The sequence below is a fragment of the Tiliqua scincoides genome, chromosome 4 (genome assembly GCF_035046505.1).
Source record: "Tiliqua scincoides isolate rTilSci1 chromosome 4, rTilSci1.hap2, whole genome shotgun sequence".
NCBI lineage: Eukaryota > Metazoa > Chordata > Lepidosauria > Squamata > Scincidae > Tiliqua > Tiliqua scincoides.
In genome coordinates, this window is record NC_089824.1 from 54,906,971 (window position 1) to 54,932,268 (window position 25,298).

At 41.6% G+C, this 25,298-nt stretch overlaps 1 protein-coding gene across 1 annotated transcript in view; it reads right to left on the minus strand.

The window, feature by feature from the left end:
• CABLES1 (Cdk5 and Abl enzyme substrate 1) overlaps window positions 1-25,298 on the minus strand; it is a 69,454-nt gene that overhangs the window by 41,529 nt on the left and 2,627 nt on the right. The window lies entirely within an intron of this gene.

A 25,298-nucleotide genomic window follows, 5' to 3' on the forward strand; every position in this document is an offset into this window, starting at 1 on the left:
GTGTTGCTGCAGCCTATACTGCCCCCATTCCAGCCCAGTTCCTCTCCATCCCATTCTACCCCCCTCTCACCCCCTGCACTGACATCCTTGATCCACGGATGCATAGTCCTTGCCACTCACTGCTTGTGGTGGTGGCCACGCCTCACTGAATGACTTGTCACAGTTAGCAACAGCCATAAAGAACCTTATGCTACCAGAACACCTGCTCTGGCGGTGTAAGGTCAGAATATGTTTGGGGCATGAGAATCTGTTTACACATAGCAGTTATAAAAGGAGAACTCCCCTCTATTTCTAGACATACAGAAGTCCATCGGTTTCTGAATAAAACATAAATGAACATGAAACTCCTATACCTATTCAAATTCCACTATACACAACATAAATCCATCAATTCTATCATAGTGCACAAAAAAGTAACAGGGTATATAGCTCATAATATAATGAATCAAAAACTCAAAGCAGGTTGTGGGAGGGGGGGAAGAGGCTTCAAGCTAGTAAAATAAAAAACCTCAAAGGTACAATAAAATATGCAGTATTGCCTCCAGAAATTGCTCCAAGACAACGTCATGAAACTGGGATCATATTGCCTAGCTCCTCTTCCAAAATAAACACTGGCTAGCATCCCAAGTTGCTTGCTCTAGGGGAGGAGAAACTGTGGATCCTATCCGGACTTTTTTGTTAGGATTATAATTGACCAAAATGTTCACTCCAAGTTCAGAAACGTAGGAACAAAATGCAGAGTTAGATAATGACAAAATCAGGAAGTAACTAAGAAATTATAATCCTAACGAAACACTCAGTAAGCATTGCTTGCTATATTTGTACAAAAATTAAAAATATATGTTTTGATGTTTAAAGTAATTTTCTTTTGTTGCTTATGCTGAAATAGTTTCAACATTAATTATTATAGGAAAACAGTCTAATGTTTAGATTTCCTGGACAGCTTGTGTTTTAAACATAGTTTTGAGTATATTTTTCCAAAATAGGGAAAAGTCTTTTCCAAAATTGGTGAAAATGGTAAATAAATATCCTTTCTTTTGAGGAACATGTGTTTTAAGGTTCCAATCAAGAGATCTGAAATTTCTTTTAGCGGAAGTAGTAACTTTAATAGGCACTTGTAGAGTGACAGGGTCATAAAACAAAGAAAGGTTGCAAGTTCTAACTGTTCGACATGCCCTCCAGAAAGAATGAATTGCTCCTTGGAATTGCTGAAGAATCAGAAAGTTGTCAAAGCTAATGTAATTATTTCCAAAAGAGACTGCAGTTACTGCATTATCTAAGCAATAGCTAACTATAGTTCCAGGAGGATAGTGATCATGCACTCTGTTAGGTTATGTTATTTGTTTTGATCTTTGCTCTTTTGAAGTTATTGCACTAAGGCTACAATCCTAACCGAACTTTCCTGAGAGTAAGCCCCATTGAACAAAATAGGACTTCTGAGTAGACCTGGTTAGGATTGGGCCCTATGTTTTACATCTACTGTCAAACACTTGTTTTAAGAGATATGACATAGTTTAAATACATCTATGAACTCATCCTTTGCAGCTTCCAATTATTACTACATCTTCTCTTCCAAGCCAGCACACATCAAACACAGATATAAATCACAGCCCAATCCAGAGAGCTACTGTATCAACAAATACTTCCTTCAGCTGAGATATGCCAGTGATCACCACGATAAACTGCAAATAATATTATGACATCAGCCAAATTTGTAAGTATATTTGTTTAACATGGGCTGCTTATATACTTTCCTGGTTTGCACAGCACATTTTGAAACACACCTTGCACTAAGAATGAGATGTATCTATTTTAACAGACATACAACTGAGATGCTTACTATTAAAAAATGGGAATGAATATCAAAAGGTACTCAAGGTGGACAAGTAAGCATCTGCAACAGTGATTTGATTCCTTCATGTATAAAGTAGAATGACTAGGAATAGGCTGCCCTTCACGACAGTGTAACATAGGGCACAATCCTAACCAGGTCTACTCAGAAGTAAGTCCTATTTTGTTCAATGGGACTTACTCTCAGGAAAGTGTGGATAGCAGCCATAGTTCTGTTGTAGTGAATGGCCATATGGCCATATCTACTCAGAAGTAAGTCCTATTTTGTTCAATGGGAGTTACTCTCAGGAAAGTGTGGATAGCAGCCATTGTTCTGTTGTAGTGAATGGCCATATGGCGGCATGCTGTGTGTGCCACCAGTAGCCATTTTAGGTTCATCACTGCAAATGGTGGTTACAACAGAGACCCGCTGCTGGTTACCTCCAGCAGGGAAGGTAAGCTGGTGGTGGAGGCAGGGAGTGGGGAAGGAATGGGGGGGGGGTTTCTGGATGGGAAAGGAGGAGGAACGGGAGAGGAAGTGGTGGATCTTGATGGCATCAGGTCCTAAAGCCATTCCCTCTCCTGCTGCCCCCTTCCATCTCCCTTACTCTTCTCAGACTTGCACCAGCAAAATAGCTGGCACAGATCCAAAATCTGTTGGGGATATGGAGGCTCGCCCTAGGGTAAGGGAACAAAAGTTCCCATACCTCAAGGAGGCCTCTAGACTCCCCCCCCCCAGGATATCAGCAGGAGGGATTTAGTTAGGATTGGGCTGCTAATCCTAATAAAATAATAATGCACTATTAATAATAAAGAACATTTTATAAATTACATTATGATTTATGCTAATTCCTGCTGACATTATTAAATAACAAAAACAACAACAACAACAAAGCACTTAAAATTTCAAAGTGCTAGATAGAAATATTTACAAAACACAGTTCCTGCCAGCAGGCTTGCAAACCAAGGCATCAAGACACATCAGGAGGAAGGGAAGGTAAAGAAAAGGAAGATCAATCAGCAATTACTTAATCTAGTTTAATGAAAATAATTACTACTCACAATTTAAATGATTACAGTCATCAAAGAAAGAGCTGCAGTGTACATTTTTCAACTTGAAAATGCTAATATTTGATCAAGGGTATTCAGTTGAAGGTGTAATACTTTGATCATTTTCACATTGACTTTGTCCCAACTTAAACCAAAAAGCAATCACCTATGGAAGAATGACTGAACAGCAGAAACCTTTTCCCCCAAGGTGTGCCAGAAAGTAATGGACAGCTAGAGCCTATTTATCCACGTTAATTCCGTTCCGTGACTCTGTGTGATTAACAAAAACGCGTTGTGCTAAATCCCATAGAGTTACACAAATAGGCTGCAACACTTCCGGACGGAAGGAAACTAAGGCAGCTGTTATCAATCCCCTCCCCTCTGTGCTCCGTACTCAGCCCTCCCACTTCTGTCCCGCTTCTTTCACAGGTGGGATGCTGACCTTTTAAGAGCTCAGTCCAGTGCTATTCAAACTGGGGCATTGCAACACCCCAGCCTGAGGGCCCTGGTCTCTGCCCCCTTAAGGGGCGGGGGCAGCCTAGAGGCGGGGGAAGACAGCGCTCAGGGGGCTGCAGGGGCTTCGGTGCACTTACCCAAGCCTCCTGCAGCCTCCCTGGGGTGTGGGGAGCCCGGCACGTCTTCTGGCAGGGCTCCCGCAGAAGGGAGAGTGGATGCAGATAATCTCAAGATCAAGATTATCTTGACATAAACAAAGTAGTAGAGTTGCCAGAGTAAAGAACTGCCAAATATTGCTGGATGCACAGAATAACATTACTGTCATTACACTTACACACAATGCACCTACTAGTGGTGTTAGGAGGAGGAAAAAAAACCAAACCTGTATACGCCCAAAGAGTCAAGGTGAAATCACATCACCTTGTAATAAATGTATTTTCCACAATTATTCAGTGTGGAAAAAGGAATAAATGTACATGGTTACATGATTTCCAGTTACAACATGTATTGCAGTGTGCAATCATCTGCAGATGAAAATTCACCACTGATACGTAAACAGGCATGGTAATGTTTGTCTTTCTTAGACCATGTGCATTTGTCTTGAATTTGAATCAGGCATTGTATACAGCACTCAATATAGCATTATAAAAGTAACTGAATGCTTTGGATTGGGAGATGTCTGTGTTTTGTGAGGGACCTACAGGGTTTGATTCGAAATGCAGCCCCAAAATAAGGGAACATTAGCTTGAGGAGGCCTCCATGACTGCCCCTCCCTCATTACAGAATGCCCCATTGCCACAGCTGCATCACCACTGGAAAGTTGGATAGGATTGGGCCCTTAATTTTTAACTACTTATTTCAAACTACTTATTTCATTTTAATTTAATATTTCTTATGAAAAGCCCTTCACATTAGCAGCACAGGAACACAAATGTCATTTTAAAAAAGGAGTTGAGTTATCATAAAGTTGGTTGATCCAAAATGCACTGAAAAATATACAAAAACTTACATTTTTTAGGTATTATAATGAATCAGTTCTCTTTTCAGCCTTTACCAGAACTTGTATCAGCTTCCCCCTTGCCCACCCCCACATGCTTTATTTTAGAATTGTTTCTGCTACGTAATCAAAGGAGGCAATAAAATTTTATGCATGTACACACAAGCTTACCATCAGAGCCTAATTTAACTTAAAATTAGCAGAACTATCTAGATGTGATTAATACGAGTTGAATGGAGAATGTGTAAGCATATAATTGTGAATATTCACAGGACACATCTACAGGTCCAGCCTATTTATATATGGATTTTTTTTTACATGGATATGACTCAACACAAATGGCCCCTGCAAATGAGAAGGAATGTGCTGATGCCTGGAGAAGGGGAACATGCACCCCTTTAAAATCAGTTTAAAAAAATTGAACAGTCCTTTAACAATAGCCTCCTTAATGAGAGGGGGGCGGGCAGCTTGCTGACAATCCATCAATCCTTCTCTCTCCAGCAGACCCCTCCCTTCCCCTTTAGCAGTGAAAGAAAGGTGATCACTTTGCAGGAGGACTGGTTGATGGATTGTCTTCTTAATGACTCTTATCTTAGAGTCAAAAAGGTCAGCAAGGCTGTTTTTAAATCACCAGAGCAAAGAAACTTTGTTTTTAAAATTGATTTGCTATAGTGTGTTTTTTGCCATCCAGGTGAGTGCTTGGAACGGAACCCACTCAAATACTTAGTCTCAACCTGTATAGAGAATATGCACAAATAAATAGCATAAACAGAAATCTTATTTGACAGTTTTCTTTACTGCTTTTCCTATGCCCGAAGTGTGTAACACAATAGAAAAAAACAAGACAAAACACAATAAAACTTTTAAATAAAGCCTAAAACAACTAAAATGATATAGTTTTAGTTTAAAAACAACTAAAATGATATAGGAAGTGTAAAAGGTATAAAAACAGCAAAAACAAAAAGCAGCAAGAGAAGGCCTACAGGTACTAGTTAAAAGGGGGAGGGTTTGCGTTATGAAAACTTATGCAAATAGGCATAGCTTTCAAGTGCTGATGGTGTCAATGAGCATTTCATAAATTGACCAGTGAATATGCAGTGTTCAAAAAGAGAATTGGCATATAGAGCGATGACAACGGCCAACGCTCTTTTCATGCACATTCTGCAGCATCTTTTGGGGATTATTTACAATGACTTTGTCAATGCGCCAAATCCCCTATTTATGCTATTTATTTGGGCACATTCTCCACAATGTCTGGTAAATGAACCCACTGGCCATTCTGTATCTACGTTCTCTTTTGAACTCAGATCAGCCTCAATACCTTTCCTGTGGACATAATTCTCCAGAAAGTTCATCTGTGTAAGCCATGCTGCAATGAATCGGAACTGCATGAACTAACTCGTGTGCTCTTGTTCCCACTGCACAGGAAAATTTCCTAGTGGATTGTGCCTTATGAGTCTTGTAGGTTTTAATTAAAACTTTGATAGGGAATGATTCTGTGATAGTTCAGGAATATGATGATTAAGCTTTAGAAATCTAGATACATTAAACCAGTTAAAAAACAAATTCAAATACATCTGAAAAATGAAAGGAGGTATCAAAAACACATGGACTCATTTTCTACAGCACATTAACTAATCATGCACCATAATTTAATTCAATTTATTTCTAGAGGAATTGGCTTTTGACTTGCCTTTTCAGTTGTAACTTGCAAGCACAGAAGATGGAAAAATTACTCTCTTAATATAGCATAGTTTCCTAACCCAAATTTCTTATGGTTTCTTCTCTATATGCATACAAATTTATCTTCCTTGAAAAGATGGTGTCAAAGGTTTAAGCAGAGGTCTATTTTTAGTATTGTTTGTGTGCTACAACAAAATCGTCAGTGACTTAGCAAGTGATGGTAAATGAAATATTATAAAGAAGGCGCTCCAGAAGTATATTATAATAAGAGCCCAGTCTTATCCTTCCCCCACCACCACTGGTGCAGCACAGCCAAAAAGGTAGATGCTGTATCTAGTAGGGGGAGGCAGATCGGGAGGCTTCAGAGGGGAAAGGAGATTTAAATCACCATACCCTTCTGAAAGCCTCCCACTACACAATGGGTGTGCAGCATCTGCACCAGGTCCTTAGCTGGCACAAATCCCAGGAAAGAAAGGGGGGTAGGGAGGCTGTGAAAATGGAGGACAGAACCATTGCTGCCAGATCCACCCTCTCCCTCAGCTTCCCCACCACCTATTCACCTGTTCTGCCTTTCCCTACCCCATTTTGCTGCTCCCCTGCCTTACTTGCTCTGGCAGGTTCTGCAATGGACAGAGAGCACTGCCTCTTCTTGCGACAGTACTTCCAAAATGGCTGCATATGACAGTTCAATCCTGGATCAGATCAGGCTATAAGATTTCTTGACATCGATTGAACCTCTCTGTAAGATGAGAAAACTGACATTTTTTAACCTATTTCCAAAAGACCCTTATCCTTTTGTGTTAAAGCGGAATCTTCTGGACCACACTTCATAAAAGTGCAGCTTTCTGGCTCAAAAGAAGAATTCCCAGGAAATCTCTTTAAATGGATCGCAAAGCACCTTACTATTCACCTTAGAGCACAATCCTAAGATTGCACTGAGCCAGTGAAGGTCCCTTATGCTACCTGGGAGTATCACAAATGTGACGTAAGGTGCCACTGTGATGACTTGGGAACAGGCCCCCTGCTGTAAGGACGTGACAGATCCAGCAGCGAAGGGGTCTGCAGATGATGGCTCAGGGGGTTGGGGAGAGTGGGGGTAGGGTGTTCCAGGGTGGGGAAGGGCTAGTGGGCAGACTGGGCCTAGGAGGGGGGTGGGACTGGCCTCTGGCACTTAGGTTGGGTCCTAACTCTCCTCCTGAGCAGCCTGACAATTTTTCTGGCACAGCTGGCGTAATTTTTCTGGAGTAGCCCAGTGAATTTGCTGGCACCAATCTAAGAAGCCCCACTGAGGTGGCTGCCGCACAACATGAGGTAAAGGGAAATAAATCCCCTTACTCCGAGTTGCATGGGATCTACCTCAAACCCTTAGCCAAATACAGCACAGGGCAGTTGGCCTGCCTCTTTCAGAGCAGGTTAGGACTGGACTACCCTTCTGTGTTTAACGCATAATCTTCTAGCCTCACCCACTTGTATGACAGAAGAGAAATGTTTGCAGAAGAAGTGAAAAATTAGGTCCAATATTTGCTTCTACAACTTGCTTGATTCTATTTACAGTCTTATTACTCAGTGTTTTTCTCACACACTAGAAATTCCTGTTTTCTTACATCATGGATTGTCATGCTCTTTGGTTTGATTTAAAAGAAGAATGTTTTTGTGTTAGCTTGCATTATGTAACAGGCTGACAAACCACAACACAGGACATACATTTTGTGGAAGCCATGCCATTATAGCAGTTGTTTTGCTTGTAGCCTGCAATGGTCCACTAGTAGGAATAATATTGACTAAACTCACAGAATCAGTGACTTTGAAGGCTATTTACATGGTCATTAAGCCCATGGTAGATGTAAAAGTCACAGGTCATGGTTCAGGATGTGGACTCACCTCCCTGCATTACAATCTCTGCGCATGAACTGGAGGTTGTCCATGACTTTGTGTACCTTGGCTCAACGATCTCCGACACTCTTTCACTCGATACTGAGCTAAACAAACGCATCGGTAAAGCAGCTACCACGTTTTCCAGACTCACAAGGAGAGTCTGGTCCAACAAGAAGCTGACATAACATACCAAGATCCAGGTCTACAGAGCTTGCGTCCTGAGTACACTTCTGTACTGCAGCGAGTCATGGACTCTCTGCTCACAACAGGAGAGGAAACTGAACACTTTCCACATGCGCTGCCTCTAGCGCATTCTCGGCATCACCTGGCAGGACAAAGTTCCTAACAACACAGTCCTGGAACGTACTGGAATCCCTAGCATGTATGCACTGCTGAAACAGACGCCTGCGTTGGCTCGGTCATGTTGTGAGAATGGATGATGGCCGGATCCCAAAGGATCTCCTCTATGGAGAACTCGTGCAAGGAGAGCGCCCTACAGGTAGACCACAGCTGCGATACAAGGACATCTGCAAGAGGGATTTGAAGGCCTTAGGGATGGAAACCCTGGCCTCTGAGCGGCCCAATTGGAGGCAGGCTGTGCAGCATGGCCTTTCCCAGTTTGAAGAGACACTTGGCCAGCAGTCTGAGGCAAAGAGGCAAAGAAGGAAGGCCCATAGCCAGGGAGACAGACCAGGGACGGACTGCACTTGCTCCCGTTGTGGAAGGGATTGTCACTCCTGGATTGGCCTTTTCAGCCACACTAGACGCTGTGCCAGAACCACCTTTCAGAGAGCGATACCATAGTCTTTCGAGACTGAAGGTTGCCAATACAATACAAGATGTAAAAAAATTGCTTGAAAATATTCTATGTGCCCAGGCAATTCTGGGCATCCACTGCCATTCACCAGATTCAGCTTTTGGTATAATAGTGTAAATTCCACTTCTTAAGCCTACATAGTGGCGTTGGGGCATAAAATTTAGTTCTTAACACTGATGGCAAAGGGACACTTTAATGACCATTTAAGGCTGCCTCTGTGACAAAGGTGCATGTCCTGTGAGCTGGCCTTGTCACCAGGAGGCATTACTCTGGCAGCACTTCAGAACCTGCATTCCCTGCTTTGATTAAAGAGCTATGTGGAGGAAGAGGCCAGTAAAGAGGCCAACTCTGTCCACAGCAGTGAAGTGAGAGGCAGTGGGCATCTCTGTGCCACCCTTCCACTCAAGCCACATTGCACTGCCCAATGCAAACTGGCTTATTCACATCATGGATGGGTTGGCCATGTTCTTGGGCACACACTTGCACCATTTAGATCAGGGGTGCTCACACTTTTTTTGGCTCGAGAGCTACTTTGAAACCCAGCAAGGCCCGGAGATCTACCAGAGGGAAGGAAGCGTCTGACAGACACCCCCTTTAACGTATGGAGCCCCTGCTGGAGTCTAGTCTAGTCTAGTCAGTTTCGTCAGTTTTGTTGCTGCATGCCTGAAGAGCAGCTAAAGTGTCAGTTTCAGTGTCAGTTTAGTGTCAGCTAAATATGTCAGTTTCGTCTAGTCACTAAACTGACATATTAACAGTTTGGAGAGACAGGGCTCTGCGATCTACTCATTTTGCCTCGCGATCTACCGGTAGATCGCGATCCACCTATTGAGCACCCCTGATTTAGATCATCTGACCTGTATCTCCTTAAAGGCATATTCTGTGCCCTAACATCACAGTGAAGAAAACAGAAGCAGAGAAAAATGAAGCATTTGTTTTAATGGCCAAACTGATTGCATTACATGAATGACACAAAGGGCAAGAGGTTCATTAAAATGTGCCACAAAACACTTCAAGGGCTCTTTCATCACATACACAAGATGCTGCTGCAAGGAAAAAGTCCCCCCCCCAAAAAACAATAACAGCATTGTTTACTAGGACTGTGCTGATAAAGCATAGTTTTGTCTGTGCATTTGCCATATCATGCTGAAAGGCTGAGTCACCGACTACAAAAATTGACACAGTGCAACAGAACTCAGTGAAACCACAGAAGTTGCAGCTCTATCTCAACTAGAAAGATTTTTAAAATCATATTCAGTTTTTAAAAATAGTTGAAGTGTCATAAGTTCTATCTATCCTTTCCCCTTCATGATAAAATCTTCCTAACTAAACAAACCACAAGGTTTCTTACATCTTTTTGTGCTAAAATGTAGAAGTTGAACAGTATTTCCTTATTACCAATGGTATTTGTTCATCTATTTAAACCTCCAATTCCACTGAAGTTATAATTACAACCAGTACTTCCTACCATGCTTAGCCATGCAACCAACTTCCAATCACAATGATTAACACTGATGTTGACAGTCATGATAGAGGTCTAATATAATTAAACATTTCAAATCCCCAATTAAACTCTCTGTGACTTTTGGGAAGAGCTTATTATACAGATTCGTGACAAAAAAAAAGTTCTTGAATATCAATCTATAGCATCAAAACAAGAAGCTGAATTGAGCAGCTACTTGTCAGCTACTGTCATCACTAAAACAGCTTGTTGGGTTGAACACAAGGCTTCGCTTATGATGCATTATGTTGTTTTTTAGGCCCTTAAAACGGTTCTCACAGTTACAACATTAGTCTGCCAACAAGTGCCAAGAAATTCAGCAGAGTTGTTCAGACAGCTTACCTAAGTAAGCATCAGGAAATGTCAACAGGGAAAAAGTGCTTTTAAGTCAGTTTTATGCCTTTCATTAGATTGCACTATTGGAAACAAGCTGCAACATGAAGGAGGAAGATACAGAATGCCTGCTACTACAAAGTGGCAATGGATATGAACACTAATCTCTGGTTTTGTTTTTATTTTAATCACCTGTTGTATACAAGCCAAATGAATCTGGTCTATAAGGAGCAGTACTTTCCATTCAATAGGAATTATGTTAAACTACTTTATCTTAAAGTAGGGTGATAGGAAGTGGTTCATGTGGAATGAACGTTCCCATTGTACTGTTTTTCTTTCTGTTCACCTGGCCCTTCAGTGGTCTGGCACCAATTTCTCACCTTTATGCACTGTTTCATCTTGAGCTCAGGAGCTCAGTTTTGTATTTGTTTTTAAAAATCACTCTTGTGAATAGTCACTATTTGATCACCCATAGAAGTGCACCAAGAATAATGCTTAGGAACCAGGCAAGAACTAGAAAACAGCTGATCTTGTTTGTTCCTTTTCCACTTTCCCTATATCACAATGGATTGATGTAGGCATGAGTAGCTGGGCTAGTAAAATTTTTGAATTGCTAGTAACTTACTTGCAAGGGTGTTTCAAGCAACCCTGTACACTGATACTTACATCAATGCCACTTGAACATAGCAGAAGGATCTTGAGATCTTCCTACAAAGTCATGAAACAGCCAGAGTTGTGCACAGCCAGAAACAACATTTTCCTTCCTTCCCCTTAAAAGTGTTATCTGAAATTAGTGCAAAATCTATGGTAAATAACCATAGATTATTGCAGTCCAGGACTGCAATCTAAATTTTGGATATGAGATTCCACCCTAGCCAAATCTGATGTTTCCAAACTGAATCTGCTAATCTGAAAAAAGGAAAAAAAACACCGCTTAAGATGTCTTGTAAACAAGTTCTATTTTGATATTAACAATCCCTGAACTTGCTTCAGCCTTGGGTTTGTATACACAACCTTGATGCAACCCTGACACTGTAGTGAGTTGGGGTGAGTGACATGGAAAGAGACCAAGCACTGTAAACTCACAAATCAAACTGCAGTCCATCGAGTGGCAAGTGAATATGTAAACAACCACCCATTTGTTCTCTCTGGTATACGAAGTTTGCAGTCGCACAGCCCCTCTAGCATTGCAGCAGCACAGGGGGGGAGAGGAGTGGTGTAAGACCTTCTTTTCCACTATGCAGACAGCGTGAACTGGGTCCACCATATGATCAAACAAAGACAAAATTCTCATGATTCTACCCCCCCCCCCCACTTTGAGGGTAGGAAATTGTGCTCAACTGGCCTCAACATGACTATGTTCTCAGGAAAAGTTTGCTTCTCAGAACTGGAACAAATGTTCAGACAGTGTGGGAACTCACTGGGATATGTTCCATGGTTGTTTTCCAAACAAAACCGCAATCAAATGTTCACAGAACAGAATTTTACACCTGATGAAACTCTCAGTCAGTTCCTGCTTGTCTGGGTCAATAATCTTCTGGAGGCATTCAGCTCTACTTCTGAACATACATGTCTAACCCAGTACCTAGCAAATGGATTTCCTATCAAGTGTTACCTGAAATGCATGCAACTGAATTGCAGGGAACAGCATGGAAAAATAAACCATGGATGAAAATATTCACATTGAATTTTATGTAGACCACCTTAAAAACTGCATGAAAACTACATAACCACATGATAGAATGGCTTCTAGCTTGCAAGCCTAATCTGCATGTTACACTAAATGTGTAATATGGTCCAGTGAGTATATTATACAAACAGCACTTGAAGGGAAAGTGGAATATGGTGAGACCGGGGCGATAGCATTCAATGGAAACTTTTCCCCCCAAATAAATAGCATGTGGGGGGCCAGCAATCAGGATCAGAACTTTTTGCTCCTCCTCCAAGTGCTATTCATAAAAAAAAAATCCACTGGCCCTCAGTGAAAACTGTTTGTGTGGTGAAGGGCACTGTTCCTGCTAAGTACTAAAATGAGGCCTGCGCAGCTTGGCGCTCAGCTTCCCAGAAGCCAGTGATGTCATCGCCAGCATTCTGGAACCACTGCTGTGCAACCGCAGTAAAGCTCCACATGCTGGTAAGGAAAATTAGAGGGAACCCTGGGGAGGATCTCATGCTGTTTTTCTATCAAACTATTTCCATCCTTCCTGTGTGAAAGGCAGATTCAGAGTTGGCATGGTCTTTGCATCTACCAGCTAAACCCTTCAAATAATTGTGAACAGTGTATTTGCAGGAGCAGAGTAACATGGGATAAACATACTTGTAGAACACCCAGCTGCAACTTCTGCAAGCTGAGTGTGCTGAGGAGGGAATTCAATCACAGAAGCTGCCACCACATCTTCCGTCAGCAATGATTTAGTCTTTCTCAGCGCATCCTGCTAATCCATGCCACTACTTCTGTCAGAACAATTATCCCACATTACTCTAGTCATGCAATTAGACAGCTCCCAGCTATCTGAATCAGTAAGCTGGCACATTGTTGTGCCAGATTCCAAGGCCAAGCTCCACCTAGAGAATTATGCCCACTTTATGCTAATTAGCTCCTCTTCTTTCTCCAAAAATGACCCTTGTTCTGCTGGACCCCACCACCAGGGTAGCTCACCTATTTAACCTGCAGAGGTACTCCTTCCTCCCTCTCCTGCCAGCAGCTCCTCCCACCACTATAGCAGCACTTTGATCCCCCAGCAGGCCTTGGGTATGGCAGCCAAACACCAGTCTCCAAAGTCCATTCACCAATCAGTCCCTCCACAGACTCATGCCTTCCTCCTTCTACTACCCACACCAAACTCTCCCTTCATCAGGTGCTTTAATGCCTGAGGGCCCTATTGCCTTCAAGTGGCTGCAGCTGTGCAGCACACTCCCCGCTGAATGCCCAGGCCTTAACCCTTAAAGGGGTCACTGCTGACACCACATCCTACCTCCTCGCCAGATCTTCCGCAATTCCAATACACACATATAATGTCTAAACTGCTTCTCCATTTATTAGACCCAGGACTAAATTCAGCATCATATTCCCAGAGACTAACTCAGTGATTTTCAACCTTTTTCATCTCACAGCACGACTAACAAGCACAAAAATTGTTGAGGCACATCATTAGTTGTTTTTTTAACAACTGACAAGGCACATTATGGTGTTGAGAGGGGGTGGCTCACATCCCCCAGTGGCCCTACTAATAAATGACCCTCCCCCAAATTCTTGCAGCACACCTGTGGACCATTCATGGCACACCAACATGCTGCAGCGCAGTGGTTGAAAAACACTGGCCTAACTGAAACAAATCTAGACCCAAACCACATTGTCCTTTCCCATATGTTGTTATAGTATAATTTCCTGGTTTCAGCAATTATCTTGCAGAAACTTGGACACAGCTTCATATGCTGCAGGTGTTTTTTTATTGTGTAAGAATCCATTTACCACTGTATATCAAAAAAACAAGAAGGTATCAGCAGTGCTGTTAATCTAAGAAAACAACTCCTGTTTTCAGAGCCAAGAAATTATGAAGAGTTTTGTCTGGGTTGACTGTCCTAGTTCCTGCTATTGCGACTGGGGAACTGAAACTGAGAGGAAGTAGCTTGCCTAAGGCAACCTCATTAATTCATGGCAATAGTGAGATTCAAAGAGGAACATTCGGCTTTGCAGTTCAATCTCTTACCCACTACACTATACCAGCTCTCCAACACTACACCCTGATGCAGAATTACAGTACCAGTTTTACAAATGAGCCTCTGAGAAGAATATTTAAGTTTATGGTCTTTATTCATACATGTTTGATCATTTTTATTCCTGCTCCCTCTCTCTATATTTTTGCTTTAAGGTTTATAGATATACTTAGGAATGGGATAGATGTCTAGATTTGGCGCATGATGTCCTCTTATTTTCTTTACGAAGCTTGATAAGAACAGCCCCACTGGATTAGGCCATAGGCCCATCTAGTCCAGCTTCCTGTATCTCACAGTGGCCCACCAGTCAGGGAGCACACAAGACAACAAGAGACCTGCATCCTGGTGCCCTGCTTTGCATCTGGCATTCTGACATAGCCCATTTCTAAAATCAGGAGGTTGCACATACACATCATGACTTGTAACCCGTGGTGGATTTTTCCTCCAGAAATTTGTTCAATCCTCCTTTAAATGCATCTAGGCCCAATGCCATCATCACATCCTGTGGCAAAGAATTCCACAGATTAAATACACGCTGAGTAAAGAAATATTCTCTTTTGTCTGTCCTAACTCTCCCAACACTCAACTTTAGTGGATGTCCCCTGGTTCTGATGTTATGTGAGACCGTAAAGAGCATCTCTCTATCCACTCTATCCTTTCCTGCCTCCGCTGCATAATTTTGTACATCTCGATCATGTCCTCCCTCAGGCGCCTCTTTTCTAGGCTGAAGAAGCCCAAACACTGTAGCCTTTCCTCATAAGGAAGGTGTGCCCCAGCCCAGTAATCATCTTAGGGCCCAATCATATCCAACTTTCCAGCACCGGTGCAACAGAAATGCAGCCCCAAGATAAGGGAACACATGTTCCCTGACCTGGAGGAGGCCTCTGTGACTGCCTCCCCAACACAGGAAGCAGTGCATACCCCATTGGCACAGTAGTACCAGCACTGGAAAATTGGACAGGATTCGGCCCTAAGTTGCTCTCTTTTGCACCTTTTCCATTTCCACTATGTCCGCATGTGGCTGAACTGAGCACCAATGAAGAAAACATGATCAGCAAAGAATACAGGTTCTGAAAAGGATCCAGTACTGTCTCATAACTCAAAATTAAGCTCTAGCAAGTATCAGAGTATCCAAAGTTCCAAGTGTTCAGAAGTACCCTGAATTGACAATGAAAACTCATTCTTCCTCCCTTCCCCTTTATATAGAAAATGATGCATCAGCAACTAAATAGCTAGCATTTCCATGATGGGGTCCACAATTGGGTTTTTGGGGGCAGTTTATTTCTTGTGAATACACGCACAACCCAATCGCAAACCAAATTAATTATAGCCTTGTTAAATATAGTGTGTAATTACTCAAACTGCTAACACAAACAGAAAAGCCAAGGATTGATTATAGGTTCGCAGCAGCTTTGTAAAAACAAAAATGTATAGTGCGATATGTCTCGCACAATGTGGTTAGAGAAAGGCTATACAGTATTGCTTCAATTTTATCAGATGGCACAGATCCAACTACAGATGGTTATTCTTTTGGATGGAAGTTCAAACTGCAGGAATATTACTAGGTCGAAAGTAACATGACTGTAGTAAAATCTGACTCTTTTTCTTTTAATGCTCCATTTCTTATAATCCTAACATGGCTCCTCTTTGATACTGGCTATTGTATGACTCAGCTAGAGTTGAGCAAATGTCTTACACCAAGTAATTTCTGAGTTGCACCTTCTCATTCTGCTAACGCATGTCTACCTACAAGGCATTTAACCACTGTTTTCCCATTTACGGGGGGGGGGGGAGGGGCAGAAGGTCACACTGAAGTAGAAGCCTTGAAATTATGCCAAGAGTCTGCACACTTACAGTTCATCTTATATCTGGACTACTAAGAAAACTGAACCATAATATATACAACTGGTTAGTGTGATTAAAACCTAGTCTAATAATGTTATATAGGACTAAGAATGTACTTCAGTTAGTTAGTTTGACTGTAACCCTTTTGCTGTACTACAGAGGAGCCTCTAATTGAGCAGCTGCTTTTTAAAAGCAACGTATTCATTTTTAATACAAGTACTGTGCTAACAAGAATTAAGAATGGAAGAAGAGGCATTCCACTCACTCCCCCCCCAAACCAAACCGAATGCATTTTCAAAGATGGGAGTCTGCTGTTAACACATCCTGCTATAGTATGTGCATGTATCATCTAAGAACAGAATGACTCTGCCTTTTTCTTCAGGTTTCTACATATACCAATCCATTCCATTTTAATCCATTAATTAATTGTCCACAAACAAGTTCACCAATGACAATCGCAACTTTTAAATCTGGCAGGCACAGTAAAGGAGAAAGGCAAGGGCATGTCCTAACAGTTACTCTGAGCTTCAGAGCCACTTGAAAAGCAGCATGTAATCTCACTGCTTTCCAGGCTCCTCCAAACTTTGACATGGTACCAGAGACCAAAACCCTGCCACTCCCTGACTTGGGGAAAACAAGGGAATGTTGTCAATGCCATCACAGTCTAGTGACCACAAACCCTGACTGGCTACCTGAACCAGCCAAAATTTGTGCATTGTTGCAATTAATCGATTTAGGGCCCAATCCTACTTTTGCCAACCCAAATCATGCAGAGTGGCTGTCAGAATGTATGCTATGGGTTGAGGAAGGTAGAATGAGGCAGCCCAGGAACAGTAAGAAAATATCTTTTTTACTTACCTCTCCATAGGCCTCTGGGTCTCTAATCGGTGTCCTCTGACCTATGTCAGCTTGTTAGGAGACCCCTGGGGGCAGATCTATGAATGGGCATAGGAACGTGGCATGCGTGGCTGCTGCCAATATGCACCCTCAAACCACTCTCCACAGCCTAGCCCACTCCCTGCCCTAATCTGCCCACAATCCTCCCCTGAACTGCCACTGACTACAGAGGAGGTTGAATGGGCCACTTGCCCATATGCAGCCTCTAGTAGTTTGTGCTTGTTGCTGAGGCCCACCAAACAGCACAGTGGTTTTTCCACTGTCAGTCCTAGACTTTCACTGATTAACCACAAGATCCATCAGTGTATGCCCCAGACAGGATTGCACTGCTAAACTCATACAAGACATTATCTAAGATGTCTTCAATTGAATGGCAGCCCTAATAGTGTATGGACGACATACAATATAAAATTTTAGAGAATAAGAGGCAACACTTGAGGCACACTGTTCTGTTCACTTTCTGTCACAATGTTCTATTTATCTCATGGCTTTAAAAGTTAATAAATATTTCATAGTCAGGAGAGAGAAATTCTGCCCTAGATTGCCTCAATGTTCTGCAGTCTGCAATTCAGACATGTAGCTACTGGGAACAGGGAAGAGAAATTGAGAGAATTTTAGTTTGGATTTTGTTATGAAGCTTTCATATTCATTTTATACAATCAAAACATAGGTACTTATTTGTGTGCCTCTGGTTGTGAGATAGAAATGAAATAAAAAGGTTCACCATGAACAAGCAAACAGTTCATGCCAACAGACAAAAATTCTAAAGTCAGATGGCATCATTTTTGTGGAACTGTGCCAAACGTAAAAAAGGAGAAAAACTGTGAGGAAACAATGACTCAAAGGTAATTTACAATCTTTTAAGTTTCAGTCTGTAGCTTTGAAGTGCACTGCCAGTATCACATGAGAACATGCAGAAGCCAAAGCAAACTAATATATCATTGGTTTATACAAGTGAAAGGGCTGGTCCTGTCAGATTTCTCTTTGAGCTATCAGTTGATTTATCTTCAATTTACCCCCTCTACACACAAACAGGGAGGCAAAATGGAAAGGATTCATGCAACCTAAAGAATAAATTGAACTTAAGACATCCGAGGAGCAGCAGTGGCTAAGAACCTTATATGTCACCTAAACAGATAACAACAACAAAAATGGTTTCAGAGGTAATTTTGCTTGTAAACAGAACCTCAGGTTAAAGGCTAAAGCCGAGCTGGGGGGAGTATGTGAGAAAACTGATGAGCCTTACTGCAGAAAAGCTATGCTAAGGGACAGAGATGACAGAGTTTTGTCAATGTATTGGCTAGTCAAAGATAACAGAACTGTGAAGGTCTAAGTGTTCTAGATGATCAGTTCTGACTGGTGACAATCAGTTCTGACTGCTCATTAAGTGACCACTTCCAATTTTGGCTGTTCAAAATTCCCTCTAAGAGGTCTCATTTGTTTTTAACTATGGACAAGTAGTTCTGAGACAATGCATCTTATGATTGGTCAAAAAGGATGAGAGGAATAAAAGGAGCTGAAGAACCAGTGAGAGGGGTTGGGTTTTGGTTGTGACAGTTGCTGGGATTTGAGTGGCAGGGTTGCCAGGAAAAAATGGCAGAAAGTATGAAGACCAGGAGATAAACTTGTGGCTGACCATCACTGAAAAAAATTGGTTGAAGGAAGTGTTCTTGAAAACTGCTTCTGAACAATGAGGTAGGAGCTGGCTATTCAGTGGCATCTTTCAGTGGGGATTCAGCAGGAGTATAACAGCCCAATCCTACCCAACTTTCCAGTACCGGTGCAACCGCAATGCAGTCCCAGGGTAAGGGAACAAATGTTCCCAAACCTTCAGGAGGCCTCTGTGACTGCACCCCCAACACAGGAAGCAGTGCATACCCCACAGGCACAGCAGCACCAGCACTGGAAAATTGGATAGATTGTGCTGCAAGTGTCTTGAGTGTGATGACCTGAGGGACAACTTCAAGAACAAGCTTCCAGAGACCTGAGTCTGCCTGAAGGGGGAGCCAGACTGTTTTCTAGGGAAACCCTTCTGCCAGTGTTTGAATGTGAATAGGTTCCAGATAGAAAAGGGTGATTGGCTGATGGGCAGCCCAATCCTATGCATCCTGGTGCCTGCAGGAGCAGTGCTGTCAAAGCAGCTACTGCTGCATTCAGTAGATACCAGGAAGCCACTGGGAATCTTCTCTGGGGACAGGGATTTTCATCCTCTTCCCCTGAGGAATGCCCTGGTAATGGGACTCCCTGCATCTGCCCCAGCTGTCTTGCCCTCCCGCCCTTATCGCAAGCACCTAACCTTCTCTATTCTGTTAATGATTTTTATTGAGGTCTGATCAAAGTGTTTAGGGGAGAGGGCTAACTTCAGTAATGTCAGCTTGAGTTCTGAGTGATGCAGAACCAAAGCTTACATGTTGGTTCAGGGAGCAGGTGCAGAGCAATGATTCAGCAGAATCAGCAAGCACCTGGGACAGGCACACCCTGGGTGTGACCAAGCCAAATACTGATTGGCTGAGCTGACTATATGAAGATAGTCAGGAGGAGCCTCAAGTGCAGCAGTAGGGGAGTTGATGGAGTAACTGTGAGACTGCTGCCAGTGACTGAAGAGGCTGGATACTGTATGTATGTGATATTACTGACTTATGGCCTGAACCTTTGACTGTGTATTATTAGAACTGATTTGGATTTGTTATACTGGAACTGACTGCTCTCTGTGCTGACTCTTGGACTGTTAAATGACTACTCTATATGTGATATCCCTTGACCAATACAACTGCTGAAAGTACTCTGCTGTAGTTGAAGTGTTGTTCTTGCAACCTGCTCATATTGGGACAAGACTGGGAACCTACACCAATCCTCTTATAATTTTATACAAGCCCCCCTTAAACCTTAACAAGTAACAGCCATCCATGCAAGATTGTCACTTAAATTCTGTATATTCATTAATCCCTGCCTACAACATGACAGCACATTTTGATCTTTTAAACAGGTAAACATGATGCTTATACTTTAAACAAACATGCTCTAGTCTAGCAGCTTCCTATTAAACAAAGATCAATGCTGTAACACAGCAGATTACAAGTGATGGGGTGGTGCATCACCTCATGAGTAATGCATAACACCACAGAATAAATGAAGGAATTAAGATATCAGAGTCTGAAACAGATTGCAGTAAAAGAAAATACAAGTGATTAAAAGACTATACTATAGCCTGCCACTTGTACCACTAGGCCACTGCAGAGATGTTTACCTGCTTCTAATTATTTTTGCTATACTGTAATCTTCTATAAAACTACTTTTCTTTAAAAGGGACTTCTCATTTCAGATCTCTATCTAATATGCTAAAACTAATTTTAACAGCTTATCGGTGTCACAGAAGGGCAAAGAGGAGGGGGAGAGACCAAGTCTACAATCCTATCCTCATTTACTTGACAGTAAGCCCCACTGAGCAAAATAGGGCTTTCGTCTGAGTAAACATACATAGGATTGCACTATGAGGTTCTCTAAACAAATTCTTTGCAACCTTACAGCACAATCTTATGCATACCAACTCAAAAGTAAGTACTATTGTGTTCAATGGGGGCTTTATTTCATGGCATTTCAGAGATATGGGAAGCACTGAACAGTCTCACTCAGGCTAAAGCACAGTAATTTCTCAAGGTATTTAATACCCTCAAACCAAAACTGAGCTGTTAACCTATGCTGTAGTTCTACATTTCCAACAGACTAGCTCAGAGCATGGATGGGTGCTCCTAGTTCTGAACTTGTCACAGTGTGATCTTCCCTAACCTATGTGAAGATATTACCTGACCCCATTTCTTCCAGTACTCTTTGGCTTGACCTATTTATTTTAAGAACATTGGAACATGTACAAATTGACTAAAGAGGAAATATGAAATAACTGAACATTTGTGGGTAAACGCAGCTAAAAACATCAAAGGATATAAAAACCCCAAGTCTATATCTCCACTTCATAAGCCCCAAGTTAACAACCGGAAAAGGTTCAGAAAAGGACAACAAAAATGGGCAGGGGACTGGAGTACCGGCCCTGCAAAGAAAGGCTAAAGCATTGGGGGTCTCTAAGTTTAGAAAAAATATGAGCAGGAATAGGGAGAGCACTTATATACTATAGAAGATTATACAATTATGCATGGTGTACAGAAAGTGGTTAGAGCAGAGGTTCTTAACCTTTTGTGCCTTATGCACCTCCAAGATACTTTTGATCTGCTTATGCCAATTCAGAGCCCCCCTAATTTATTTATCTGAGATTATTATTATTATTTATTATTATTATTATTATTAACAGTATTTACATACCGCTTTTCAACAAGAAGTTCACAAAGCGGTTTACAAGAAAAATCAAATAACTAATGGCTCTAATAAAAAACTAATAAATTATTATTACAGGTCCAGCCTTTTTATACACGGATTTTTTATACACAGATTTGACTCAACATGAATGGCCACTGCAAATGAGAAGGAATGTGCTGATCCCTGGAAAGGGGGGGGAATGCACCCCTTTAAAGTCAGTTTAAAAAACTGAACAGTCCTTTAACAATAGCCTCCTTAATGAGAGAGAGAGAGGGCAGCTGGCTGACAATCCATCAATCCTTCTCCATCCAGCCGACCCCTCCCTTCCCCCTGAGCATGTGAAAGAAACCTGACCACTTTGCATTGGTGAAGGAAGGGGCTGAGTGAAGCAACTTTCTAAGCCTGGAGGAAGACTGATTGATGATTGTCTTCTTAATGACTCTTACCTTACATCACAAAGGTCAGCAGGGCTGTTTTTAAATCACCAGAGCAAAGAAACTTTATTTTTTAAATTGATTTGCTATAGTGCTAGTATAGTATAGTTTTTTTTGCCAAACTTGTGCTTGGAACCCGTGCGAATAATGAGGCTCAACCTGTATTTGCTATTTTCCTGAAACAGCAATGAACACATATGGCAAAAAGTGGAACTTCAACAAGCAACTTTATATTTTAGATATTAAAAAAAATTTGTTTGCTACAAATAGTTTGAAGACATCAAAAAATTCATGAGAAAAGTCAATGAGAAGGTGAAAAACAATAAATATTGTAGCCAATAAGAAAATATATTACAGTATTGACTTTTGTTACCTATCAGCAATCAGGGCCAAATCCAAAACAATTTAAACAAAAAGCACCTGTCACCATTTACTCAAAAGTGTGTATCAAGGCAAACATCTTAATTTTGGGAGCACTTCAAACATCCCCTGGACCCTCCTCACACCCTCTTCCCTAGGAGTGCAGGCACTACAGGTTAAGAATACAAGAAGTTTTTCTACCTTCTGGTACCAGAACTTGGCATCATCCAATGAAACTGATTATCAGAAGATTCAGGATAGATAAAAGAAAGTCTTTCTTCAATGCAATGCTTCATTAATTTATGAAATTAACTGCCACAATATGGAGAGGTGATCACCAGCTTAGGGCCAATCTAGACCAGACCTTGACAAATCCTGGGTGCCACATCATTCTAACACTCCTATAATATATAATATAATAATGTAATATAAAATATAATGAGGCCTAGTATTTTCAAAAATTATTTGTTTCTTTTAAGCTATCATGGTCATAAAATGTGACCAGCAGCGATTGCATCACTCAACTACTCATTGCCAGCAGTAAATTGGTGTGCTGAGTCCTTTGTTTAGGGTCATTTCCAACAGTGTGTAGTTGGTGGACATTTTGCTTGCACATGCTATAAGTAAGGGGATACAGTCATTGGCTTGTGTGCTGATCTGAAAATCTGCATCGATAGTAGACACATCATGAACAATGTTTTATAGTCTTGCTGAGTATTTTTTTTTTAGTGAATACTGTAAAACCGAAGTGTGCTACAACAGCTTGGAGACAAGAAAATGCAAAGCAATTGTGGAAGATAATGCATAATGTTTTTGCTGTTTCACATCAGAATGTTATTGTGCATGACAAATGACCATGAAGTTTTTCTCTATGCTAGTTTATATGTAAACTGGTTCCTGCCTGCTTGGTTTTTCAAATGGTCCAACTGCAAACGGTCAAACTCCAATGGGGTCCCAATTTGGATTGGAACCATGGCATGGAGAGAGGGGGATTTAACCTTTTGGCCCCTCAAAGTTCCAAACTGGTATGCACTGGGGAAAAGGCTCCCATTGGTACTGAATGGAATGTTTCTTACTTATCAACATGGCAAGGCAGGGGTCTCAATCCAGATCAGAATCATAAAAGAAGTAAAGGATTGAAGTTCCCTCATGCTATAATTCCAATCCTGATCAGGTCCCTGCTACTTACATTTGAAAAATCAAGCACACAGGCCCCAATCGCCCACTAAGCATATCTTGCAGTTTTGTTCTCTGAAGGTTTCAAAAGGAGATTTGACAAATGCAGAGGATAGATCGGTGCTTCTCATACTTCATAGTATAGCAAGCTGTTCTTGGCCATGCAGATTCTTCATGTGTGTGATGTGCCAGCAAACTGGTCAAGCCCACAGGAAGTGAAGATGGCTAGGGCATCAATACTCCAACAGTAAGGTATGGCTGTGCTGCACCCAGTAACCTTTAAAAGAAGGCATGTTGGGGAAGGAGTGTGTAGTGTGGGAGAGACCAGGGGGCAGCAGTCACTGGAGAAACTGGGAAGGAGAGTGTAGTGTGGGAGAGAGACCAGGGGGCATCATCCACTGGACAAACTGATTCTTACCTGCAGGAATGACTACAGCATGAGCTGCTTATGCCCAGACACAGCATCGGTTCCTGGATGTAGTTGTATTCAGAAGTGACACTTGCCAAGCAAGCAAGCAAACAAAACAAGTTGAAAAGCCCTGGGATAGACCTATCCATGGCAGAATTCAATTAATACGATTTGGGGGGGAGCAATAGAAGAGCAACATAAGAGAATATTATGCTTTTAAACCCCTGGTTGTGGGATTCTTGGAAAATTCTGGTTGGCCCCAGGGGGAGAAGGATGCTGGCCTCGGTTGACCTTTTGGCCTTTTCCAACAGGGATCTTCTTATGTGTTTTCAATCTTCAAAAGCCTGCCCAAACATTAAAGTCTAAAAATATTTCAAAAAGGTGGCCAAGCAGCTTTGGCAAGTCACCTGGTAAAAAGAATTCTAAAATGGAACACTCAAAACACACTTCACAATGTGATTCACATCTGACACAGATAGCACTGGTAAAACCAGTAACCTCCATTAGACCTAGAAATCACAACAATATTACAAATGTTCACAGTAGGAAAAAATAGCACTAGTCTTGATGTTCCAGGTGCAGCCCTGAAATCTGTTCAGTTTCTAAAATGGTCCTCATAGTATCAACATATTTGAATGCACTTTTTGCTTAGATCTGGGGTCTCCAAACCCCGGCCCGGGGGCCAGATGTGGCCCACAGTAAGCCTCTTTCCAGCCTGCGGCCAACCTCTTGTCCCTTGAAAGCCTCTGGCCCACTCAACTGAACATGACCAGAACTGTGCTCTGATTGTGCCTGGAGGGTGTTCTGAGGGCCAGAGAGGTTGAATGAATGAGCCCATTCATTCATTTATTCACTCATCTAAGTTCCATCTCCAATTTATTATTTATTTTATTAATTTATACCCTGTCTTTTTGCCCAAAGGGCACACAAGGCGGCTTACAAACAATTTAAAATACAACATTAAAAACAATTTACAATAATTAAAAATCTACAAAACAAACAGAACCCCGTGGATTCTCATATAAAAAAGCAAGAAGCAAGAACGCCAGACATTTATTTATTTAAATTTTATATTTAATTTTTTTTCCGGCCCTCAACACCATGCTAGATATCTGATACGGCCCTCTGGCCAAAAAGTTTGGAAACCCCTGGCTTAGATGTTACCAACTTCTGTGATAACACAAGGTGCAGCAACTTTGTGAATTAGGCAGGATGACAGAGATGGGTTAACATTCCAATAGCTGAAACACTGAAAAGCTAAACAAAAAACTGCATGTAAACCAAGTTTATTTATTGTTCCTATTTTGTTTTTTAAAAAAGGCACATTTTCCAATTTTAAACAAATGGGAGAAGGTTCACCTGTTTTATGTTAAGGACACAAGATTTCAAGCATAGCTGTGAGTATGGCAAAGAAGCAAACCAGGGCCATCAGACTGGGCTGCATTCCTTGTCAGAAATATTTCCAAACCATTAACTTAATAAATAGGCATGTGCTTTCCACCCAAAGAGCACAGCTAAACACTGTACATGTGTTTGTTTTTGGCACATAACACAAAGGATTTTAATTTCCAGACTTTTAAAAATGTGAAAGTTCACACTAGCAAAGTGGAACA